Source organism: Bos taurus, chromosome 13 (assembly GCF_002263795.3).
Source record: "Bos taurus isolate L1 Dominette 01449 registration number 42190680 breed Hereford chromosome 13, ARS-UCD2.0, whole genome shotgun sequence".
In the NCBI taxonomy this organism is placed as follows: domain Eukaryota; kingdom Metazoa; phylum Chordata; class Mammalia; order Artiodactyla; family Bovidae; genus Bos; species Bos taurus.
In genome coordinates this window covers 74,163,224-74,173,820 of record NC_037340.1, presented here as the reverse complement: position 1 = coordinate 74,173,820, position 10,597 = coordinate 74,163,224, and positions in this window count along the sequence as shown.

Genomic DNA, 10,597 nt, shown 5'->3' with positions numbered 1-10,597 from the left:
GTCTGTTGTTCCATGTCCAGTTCTAACTGTTGCTTCCTGACCTGCAGACAGGTTTCTCAAGAGGCAGGTCAGGTGATCTGGTATTCCCATCTTTTTCAGAATTTTCCACAGTTTATTGTGATTCACACAGTCAAAGGCTTTGGCATAGTCAATAAAGCTGATATAGATGTTTTTCTGGAACTCTCTTGCTTTTTCGATGATCCAGCAGATGTTGGCAATTTGACCTCTGATTCCCTTGCCTTTTCTAAAACCAGCTTGAACATCTGGAAGTTCATGGTTCATGTTTTGCTGAAGCCTGGCTTGGAGAATTTTGAGCATTACTTTACTAGTGTGTGAGATGGGTGCAACTGTGCCATAGCAAGAACATTCTTTGGCATTGCCTTTCTTTGGGATTGGAATGAAAACTGACCTTTTCCAGTTCTGTGGACACTGCTGAGTTTTCCAAATTTGCTGGCATATTGAGTGCAGCACTTTCACAGCATCATCTTTTAGGATTTGAAGTAACTCAACTGGAATTCCATCACCTTCACTAGCTTTGTATGTAGTGATACTTCCTAAGGCCCACTTGACTTCACATTCCAGGATATCTGGCTCTAGGTGAGTGTGAGTGATCACACCATCGTGATTATCTGGGTCGTGAAGATCTTTTTTGTACAGTTCTTCTGTGTATTCTTGCCACGTCTTCTTAATATCTTCTGCTTCTGTTAGGTCCATACCATTTCTGTCCTTAATCGAGCCCAACTTTGCATGAAATGTTCCCTTGGTATCTCTAATTTTCTTGAAGAGATCTCTAGTCTTTCCCATTCTATTGTTTTCCTCTTCTTCTTTGCATTGATCGCTGAGGAATGCTTTCTTATCTTTTCTTGGTATTATTTGGAATTCTGCATTCAAATAGTGCCCTGCTGCTGTTGCTGCTGCTGCGTAGCTTCAGTCGTGTCTGACTCTGTGTGACCCCATAGATGGCAGCCCACCAGGCTCCCCCATCCCTGGGATTTTCCAGGCAAGAACACTGGAATGAGTTGCCATTTACTTCTCCAATGCATGAAAATGAAAAGTGAAAGTGAAGTTGCTCAGTCATGTCTGACTCCTAGCGGCCCCATGGACTACAGCCTACCAGGCTCCTCCATCCATGGGATTTGCCAGGCAAAAGTACTGGAGTGGGTTGCCATTGCCTTCTCCAAATAATGCCCTACAAAGCGTCAAATGGTCTTTTCACTTTCCCATCTTTGCACCTCTACCATGTTCTTGCAAACAAGCTGATGTATTCGATTGTTCACCCTTTAAACCCAGCTGTGATGACCATCTACCTTTTTGACTGAATTACTTTCATCCCTACAGACCTGACTTCCGTGGCCTGACTTCGGCCTGGAGCCTCCATACATAGGTCCCTGCAAGGCCAAAACAAGCAGACAGGTACACTGCCAAGCCCAAGTTCTCAGAGATCTTTTTATATGGTAGCTAAAATGTTGAGAAAAAAGACTTCAACTGGGTCCAGGCTGTGTTAAGACCCCTGCTGGTGTTATCCCATCCTGGGTAAGACAGCAAACAGGGCATGGGATAGGGGAAGGGCTGGAGAAAGAGGTGGAGCTCTGGAGGCCACGGTCTCCTCAAAATCACCTGCAGTGAGTATTTTCATTTCTCTTTTCCATGGGAAGTATCTGCAGTAACCTTTGAAATCATGGACTGAGCTTGCATCCCCAGGGACCAGATTGGCAATACATAATCCCCCAAAGCACCATCCTGATAATTTGAGGTTACTCTCATGGTCCCATTTCTCAGATGGGAAGAGTAAGTCAGTTCCCCATAGAGGAGGTCTGTAGTGCTCCTGAAGACCCTACCTGGGCTTGGAAAATTCACTGCCTTCTTGATGGTCATTGTGACCCTGAGAGTACTGTGGTTGTTTCTAGGATGGTCTAGGTCCTGTCTAGGGATACCTTGTCCAGGTCTGGGGCTTTAGAGATTCAATCTGCAAGTCCCTCTCTTTTTGCAGAGGCCATGGGAACTGGGCTCCTCTGAGATGCTGAAGTCCAAGGAGCACCCAGTCAGGGCTGAGTTCTGTCTGCTTGTGATCATATTTAGCCTTTCCCTCTGACTTTCAAAACTACCCTCCTCAGTGAAATCTAACCCTTCCCTTCCCTGCATGGGTCTAATTGCTTTACTTCTGTCTTTTCCAGTTGGCTCTAAGCACCATGACAGCAAGTCTTCCCTTTATCCTTAGAACTTTGCATAACTCCTGGCACAAAGGATACAGTCCATAAATATTGGAGGAATGAAGAAAAGAATGGAGGAGAAAATCTCTTCATGACTGAAGTGACTGTAGAGCCTGGGATGTGAATTCAGGATTCAGATGTTGTAATCTTCTTCAGTGCAGTTCAGTTCAGTTCAGTCTCTTCGTCGTGTCCGACTGTTTGTGACCGCTTGGGCTGCAGCAAGCCAAGCCTCCCTGTCCATCACCAACTCCCGGAGTTTATCCAAACTCACGTCCATTGAGTCAGTGATGCCATTCAACTATCTCATCCTCTGTTGTCCCCTTCTCCTCCTGCCCTCAAAATTTCCCAGCATCACAGTCTTTTCAAGTGAGTCAGATCTTTGAATCAGCTGGCCAAAGTATTGGACTTTCAGCTTCAGCATCAGTTATCCCAGTGAACTCCCAGGACTGATCTCCTTTAGGATGGACTGGTTGGATCTCCTTGCAGTCCAAGGGACTCTCAAGAGTCTTCTCCAACACCACAGTGCAAAAGCATCAATTCTTCAGCACTCAGCTTTCTTTACAGTCCAACTCTACCATCCATACATGACTCATCTTGATCCTCCACCCCACCCCCACTTTGAGAGTCTTTGGAACCTGGCCTGCCTGAATGCTGCTGGAAATGCTGGCACCCAACTCCTATTCCTGTAAATGTGATTGAAACCCATGAAGTCATATCCAAAGTCTCTGCTGCATCATTGGTGTTACTATCAAATAGATTAGCCTGGGAGGGATTTGTATGCTTGTGTATTAGTGATGTTGAAATATCTGGGACACTGATTAACAGTCTAGTGTCTTCTCCCTAATTTTCAGCTGTTTTTCCTCCATCAAGTCACTTTTCCATAGCTGAAGTTTAGTATCTGCATCTCTAAAAAAGGAATAGTACTTAAATGATAAGATTGTTAAGGAAGAGCAAGCTATCTTTTATCAACACCTACTCTGAATCCACTCTCAGGTCACAATTTCAAATCCCCTCCAAGACAAGTGAGTCATGTGAATGGAACTATTTGGGATGGTGGCAGAGGCATGAGGACAATAAGGAATGGTGGGGATGATGGGTACTGGAAAGAACACTTCCCCCCTGGGAAGACAGCTGCTTTCCTTAGTTCCTTTCCTTAGTTCAGGCTTCTCAAAGTGTGGTCCCTTGAGCAGACCATCAATGCCTGGGAACCTTGTTGATTCAGATACTCAGGGCCCACCCTGTGCCTCTGAATCAGCATTCTGGTGGTAGAGATCTGAGCTCTGTCTTTGAGCATATGGCTATAGAATTCTGATGCTCACTCAAGTGCGAGACCCACAGCGTTGTTAAATTATGGGACTGTGATGCTGGTTTACTTTTTCAGCATTGATAGATAAAAATTTTTATATGAAATTTTTATATGAAAAAATTTTATGTGAAATCTCTGACCCAGGGATTGGGTCAGAGATTTCATAAGACATCTCTTATGTCTTCTGCATTGGCAGACTGGTACTTTACTACTAGTGCCAAAAATATTATGTGGTCCCAAAAGAGAGGTGTTGTGGTGTCATCATGTAGTGAGAAAATGGTCACCCATTCCTCAGATATGAACATACCTCTCAGAGGGTACCGCATCTAAAATATCTAAACATGTTCTGTCTGCCTTGGGTGCATTCCATCCATTTCTGAATATGGCCTTAGATAGTAGGAAATCCAAGACTGTCATTTTTTAGGAGATAGTGAGGAACAGAAGCAGAGATAATATCTGGGGTCCCAGAGGGTTAGATAGATCACTTATCTTCATCCAGAACACAATAATGGTTTTGTTCCTGTCCTGTAATTTCTCTAAAGAGAACTGCAGGAGCCAGGAAGATTTCTTTCTTTCTTTCTTTCTTTTGTTTATTTAATTTGATTGGAGGATAATTACATTACAATATTGTGCTGGTTTTTGACATACATCTGCATCAACTGGCCACAGGCATATATGTGTCCCCCCTCCTGAACACCCCTTCCACCTCTCTCCCCACTCTGTCCACCCGAGTTGTGTCAGAGCACTGTCTTTTGGTGCCCTGCTAAGGCATCAGTTTGCACTGGTCATGTGTTTTACTTATGGCCATGTACATGTTTCAATGCTATTCTCTCAAATCATCCCTCCATTGACTTCTCTCACTGAGTACAAAGGTCTGTTCTTTATATCTGTGTCTCTTATGCTGCTCTGCATGTAGGACCATTGGTATTGTCTCTCTGAATTGCATATATATGTATTAATATACAGTATTTCTTTCTCTTTATGACTTACTTCACTCTGTATAATAGGCTCCAGGTTCATCCACCTCATTGGAACTGACTCAAATGCACTCCTTTTCATAGCTTAGTAATATTCCAATGTGTATACATACCACAGCTTCCTTAACCATTCATCTGCCAATGGACATCTAGGTTGCTTCAATGTCCTAGCTGTTGTAAATAGTTCTGCAATAAACACTGGGGTACATGTATGTCTTATAGTTTGTAGACCTTTTGATAATGGCCGTTCTGACTGGTGTGAAATGATATCTCATTGTGGTTTTGGTTTGCATTTCTCTAATAATAAGTGAGGTTGAATATCTCTTCATGTGCTTATTAGCCATCTGTATGTCTTTGGAGAAATGTCTGTTTAGGTCTTTTGCCCACTTTTTGATTGGGTTCTTTGTTTTCTGGTGTTGATCTGCATGAGCTGCACGTATATTTTGGAGATGAATTCCTTGTCAGCTGTTTCAAAACATTTACTATTATTTTTTCCCATTCTGAGGGCCGTCTTTTCACCTTGCTTATAGATTCCCTCATTGTGCAAAAACTTTTAAGCTTAATTAGGTGCCATTTGTTTATTTTCATTTTTATTTCCATTACTCAGAGAGGTGGGTCATAGAGGATATTGCTGTGATTTATGTTGGAGAGTGTCCTGCCTATGTTTTCCTCTAAGAGTCTTATAGTTTTCAGCCTTACATCTAGGTCTTTAATTCATTTTGAGTTTATTTTTGTGTATGGTGTTAGAAAGTGTACTAGTTTCATTCTTTTACATGCAGTCAACAAGTTTTCCCAGTACCACTATTGAAGACACTGTCTTTTCTCTACCATATATTTTTGCCTCCTTTCTCAAAGATAAGGTGTCTGTAGATGAGTGGATTTATATCTGTCTTTCTATTTTGTGCCACTTATTTGTATTTCTGTCTTTGTGCTAGTGCATTACTGTTTTGATGACTGTAGATTTGTTCAGTTCAGTTCAGTCACTCAGTAGTGTCCAACTCTTTGTGACCCCATGAACTGCAGCACGCCAGGCCTTCCTGTCCATCACCAACTCCTGGAGTCCACCCAAATCCATGTCCATTTAGTCAGTGATGCCATCCAGCCATCTCATCCTCTGTCGTCCCCTTTTCCTCCTGCCCTCAATCTTTCCCAGCATCAGGGTCTTTTCAAATGTAGCTTTGTAGTACAGTCTGAAGTCAGGAAGGTAGATTTTGGGTCCTTTATATTACCATCAGATCAGATCAGTCGCTCAGTTGTGTCTGACTCTTTGCAACCCCATGAATCACAGCACGCCAGGCCTCCCTGTCCATCACCAACTCGCGGAGATCACTGAGTCTCACATCCATTGAGTCAGTGATGCCATCCAGGCATCTCATCCTCTATCATCCCCTTCTCCTCCTGCCCCCAATCCCTCCCAGCATCAGAGTCTTTTCCAATGAGTCAATTCTTCACATGAGGTGGCCAAAGTATTGGAGTTTCAGCTTTAGCATCATTCCTTCCAAAGAAATCCCAGGGCTGATCTCCTTCAGAATGGACTGGTTGGATCTCCTTGCAGTCCAAGGGACTCTCAAGAGTCTTCTCCAACACCACAGTTCAAAAGCATCAATTCTTCAGCACTCAGCCTTCTTCACAGTCCAACTTTCACATCCATATATGACCACAGGAAAAACCATAGCCTGTAAAATTATTTGTTCTAGTTCTGTGAAACATACAATCAGTAGTTTGATAGGGATTGTGTGGAATCTATAGACTGGCTTGGGTAGTACACTCATTTTCACTATATTGATTTTTCCAATTCAAGAAGATTGTATATATCTCCATCTGTTTGTGTCATCTAGGATTTCTTTCATCTGTGTTTTCTAGTTTTCTCTATACGTGTCTTTTGCTTCTTTGGGTAAATTTATTCCTAAGTATTTTATTCTTTTTGTTGCCATGGTGAATTGGATTGTTTCCTTAATTTCTCTTCCTGATTTTTCATTGTTAGTGTATAGGAATGCAAGGGATTTAGAGCCCACCTTTACACATGAACAAGGACAGGAGAGATAGAGGGAGAACTGGCACATCAAGTAGCCTCTGACTTGGACTAGAGTAGGACAAGGAGATGAGGACATGGGGAGAAAAAGATAGACAAATGAGAGAGGAGCAGGGAGAAAAGAGGAGTTTCTATTAGGGGAAGTCTCTGTTGCTCTCTGGCCTCAGGTGGATAGATTGAGCAGAAATAGGGGCAGGGCCAGAAAGCCTCCCAAACTAGAATCTTCATCCTACCATCTGCAAGTTGTGTTTCCTTAGCAAGGGGCCTTACCTCTGAGACTCTGTTTTCTCCTTGAACCAAAGGGATGAGAATCTCAGATGCTGTAAGAGTGACATGAGGCTAACAGAAGTGGCACATGTGGAATGTCTCAGGAAAGAGTAGACTCTCCACTCTCAGTGCCTTGTGATATGAATTACAGGCTAGTGGATCACAATAAACTGTGGAAAATTCTGAAAGAGATGGGAATAGCAGACCAGCTGACCTGCCTCTTGAGAAACCTATATGCAGATCAGGAAGCAACCAGTCAGCTCAGGTCAGTTAGAACTGGACATGGAAAAACAGACTGGTTCCAAATAAGAAAAGGAGTATGTCAAGGCTGTATATTGTCACCCTGCTTATTTAACTTATATGCAGAGTACATCATGAGAAACGCTGGGGTGGAAGAAGCACAAGCTGGAATCAAGATTGCCAGGAGAAATATCAATAACTTCAGATATGCAGATGACATCACCCTTATGGCAGAAAGTGAGGAGGAACTCAAAAGCCTCTTGATGAAAGTGAAAGAGGAGAGTGAAAAAGTTGGCTTAAAACTCAACATTCAGAACACTATTATCATGGCATCTGGTCCCATTACTTCATGGGAACTAGATGGGGAAACAATGGAAACAGTGTCCGTGTTAATTTTGGGGGGCTCCAAAATCACTGCAGATGGTGACTGCAGCCACGAAATTAAAAGATGCTTACTCCTTGGAAGGAAAGTTATGACCAACCTAGATAGCATATTCAAAAGCAGAGACATTACTTTGACAAAAAAGGTCCATCTAGTTAAGGCTATGGTTTTTCCAGTGGTCATGTATGGATGTGAGATTTGGACTGTGAAGAAAGCTGAGCGCCAAAGAATTGATGCTTTTGAACTGTGGTGTTGGAGAAGACTCTTGAGAGTCCCTTGGACTGCAAGGAGATCCAACCAGTCCATTCTGAAGGAGATCAGCCCTGGGATTTCTTTGGAAGGAATGATGCTAAAGCTGAAACTCCAATACTTTGGCCACCTCATGTGAAGAATTGACTCATTGGAAAAGACTCTGATGCTGGGAGGGATTGGGGGCAGGAGGAGAAGGGGATGACAGAGGGTGAGATGGCTGGATTGCATCACCAACTCGATGGACCTGAGTTTGAGTGAACTCCGGGAGTTGGTGATGGACAGGGAGGCCTGGCATGCTGCAATTCAGGGAGTCGCAAAGAGTCAGACATGACTGAGTGACTGAACTGAACTGAACTGATGTCCTTCTGTCCTGGGGCAGCTCAGTATTGAGAGCTCCTGCCCTTCTCAAGGGAAAGGGTGTCTGTGCCAGGAAGGTAGCCCCTCATGTCTTATGCAGCTCATCACCCTGCTTTGTGCCTACTTGACATTTGGCTAGACTTGCACCTGGGGCTTCTGGGCAAGGAACCCAGCTGCCCCTCCTTGAGCTGGAGTGGAGCACACTTTGTGTCTCTGTGTTGCATGTGTGTGTGTGTGAATGGAAATACTTTTCTGAGTGTAGCTGAGTTGGAGGGAGGCTAGTGCTACATGATTTCACCTGGGAGTGAATATACACTAGTGAGTGAAGGGACTGTGGGTGTGTCACCCCTCACATCTCCCCTATAGATAACAGCTATCAATGCAGCAGAGTGCATGTGCACAAACTCTGCAGCCAGATCCCTGGGTTCAAAACCTCTCTAACCACTGGATGACTGTAACCAACTTACTTTATTTGTGTATATCAGGTTCTTCCTCTGTAACATGAGGAATTATCAATGCTATCTCATCCTTAATTTAGGGTTTTTGAGAATTAAGTCTGTAAATACATGTCAAGTGCTTGAATAAGGACTGATACATAGAATAATTCACATTTTATCTGTTGTGATTACTCATACTATTATTATTAATACTACAAAGGACTCTGACTTCTCAGGGAGAAGGAACATGTGTCTGCTGTGTCTGTTGCTTCCATAGCAATCCCTGATGTGGGCAGCTCTGACCTCACCTGACATCTGAAGACAGGAGGACTCTGGGAGATTTCCATCTGAAGACACAAAAAAGGCAAAAGGCAGAGCTTGTCATAAAAAGGAGGCCGTGTGACCCCAAAACCACTGGGGGAGAGAAGAGGAGGAAGTGGGTGGTTGTGGGCAATCTTCCAAGGTCCCCTGAAGTCCACTCAGGCAGACAACTCTCTTGTTTGTGAAACCAGGTGAAGGAGGGCAGGTGGTCAGGCTGTGGAGACGTGTCCAGCTCCCTACTTCCCCTCTGCCCCTTCCCTTACTCCTTATTTGAAACAGAAAACAGGGTTGCTGCCCCAGGAGGACATCAGCTTCCTAACTAATTTCCTGTAGGGAACAACCAGGTAAAGAGCAGGTTTCCATGCAGTAGAGAAGCTATGGCGATGGTTGTGGGAATATGTGTGTGTCACACTGGACTTCTGCGCTAGGTGAGGGTGGAGAGGAGTCAGGGGTTGGTAATCGATGTCCAGAAGTGATGACAGCACAGAAGGCTGAAAAGGAGGACCTGAGCTCAAACACTGCTGTTCTCTTATTCATCCCGTGATTTGCTCTCATCCACTCACTGATTGTCCTTCACATGCCATGTACTGCTTTAGGTGCTAGGATCCTCCCTGAGTGACCATATGAACTAAATTCCACATGTACAATGACAAAACATATTTCCATGAGACCCACAAGCAAAGTCAAGTTGAAGAAGCACTGATACAGGACATTTTACCCCAGCAGGCTAAAGCAGGACAATGGGTAGTGGGGGTTGTACACACTGTACAATACTGACCCCAGGCCCTTCTCTTCCTCACTCCCCTCCTTGTCTCTCTTCCAGTCACTGAACTGGGGTGTGAGAAGCTCAGTCTGCTGCCATCTTTTCTCAGGAGGCCTCCTGCAAGGCCATGAAGATAAGCCAGCTCTGCTTTTTGGCAACCCATCTCACCCTCCTGGGCACCCCTGTGGCCAGTATACCAGGGTGTGAAACTAGCAACAAGGCCCAGTACATTCTGGGCTCATCTCTCCTCTCTGGAGGTGGGGGATGAGGGGAGTCCATGGAAGGGGTTGGGTTGCATGGGAGGGGTGAGTGAAGCCAACCATCTCTGGATATCTTCTGGGAAGTGGGCAGTTTAACACCGTGAACAATTTTTGACTCTCAAAAGATATTACTATGTGTTCAGCTTTTAATCAAAAGTATCCCAACTAACTCTAGCAGATGAGGGACCCCATCACGGAAACTCTTCCTTCCTGGACACAACCTTCTGTGTACACATCACTGTAGTGTAATCACTAAATCCACTTTTGTTCTCTGTCCTCTTTCATGCCCAGGCTTTGTGAGACTCTTGGAAATTATTGCCTATCTGTAAGTCATGAGATAAGTCTAGGATAGAAACCTAGATAGCGTCTGGATGAGACTGGACTCCAGAACATGCCATCAGGTGCTTAGAAGGTTAGAACTGTCAACTTTCAGTCCCTCTGGGGAGAGGACAGACCACTGATACAGAGTTCAGTCACCAATGGCCAATGATTTTATCAAATTGCCTACATTCAATCTTTAATTAAAACCCATAAATACTGGGTTCAGAGAGCCTCAGGGGAAGTGAGGCATCAAGAGATTCTGATGGGAGGAGAGTCCTGAGAGAGTTTGGAAGCTCAGCAGCCCTAACTATCCATTTGCCCTACAATTTCTCTGTCCCTGTGTGTTTTGCTTTAAAATAACTGGGGACAGTAAGTAAAGGGCTTTCCTGAGCTCTGTGAGTGGTTCCAATAAGTTTCTGAATATCAGAGTTTGCTCATGACACCTCTGAGTTTATAGCCAGTTGATCCCAGG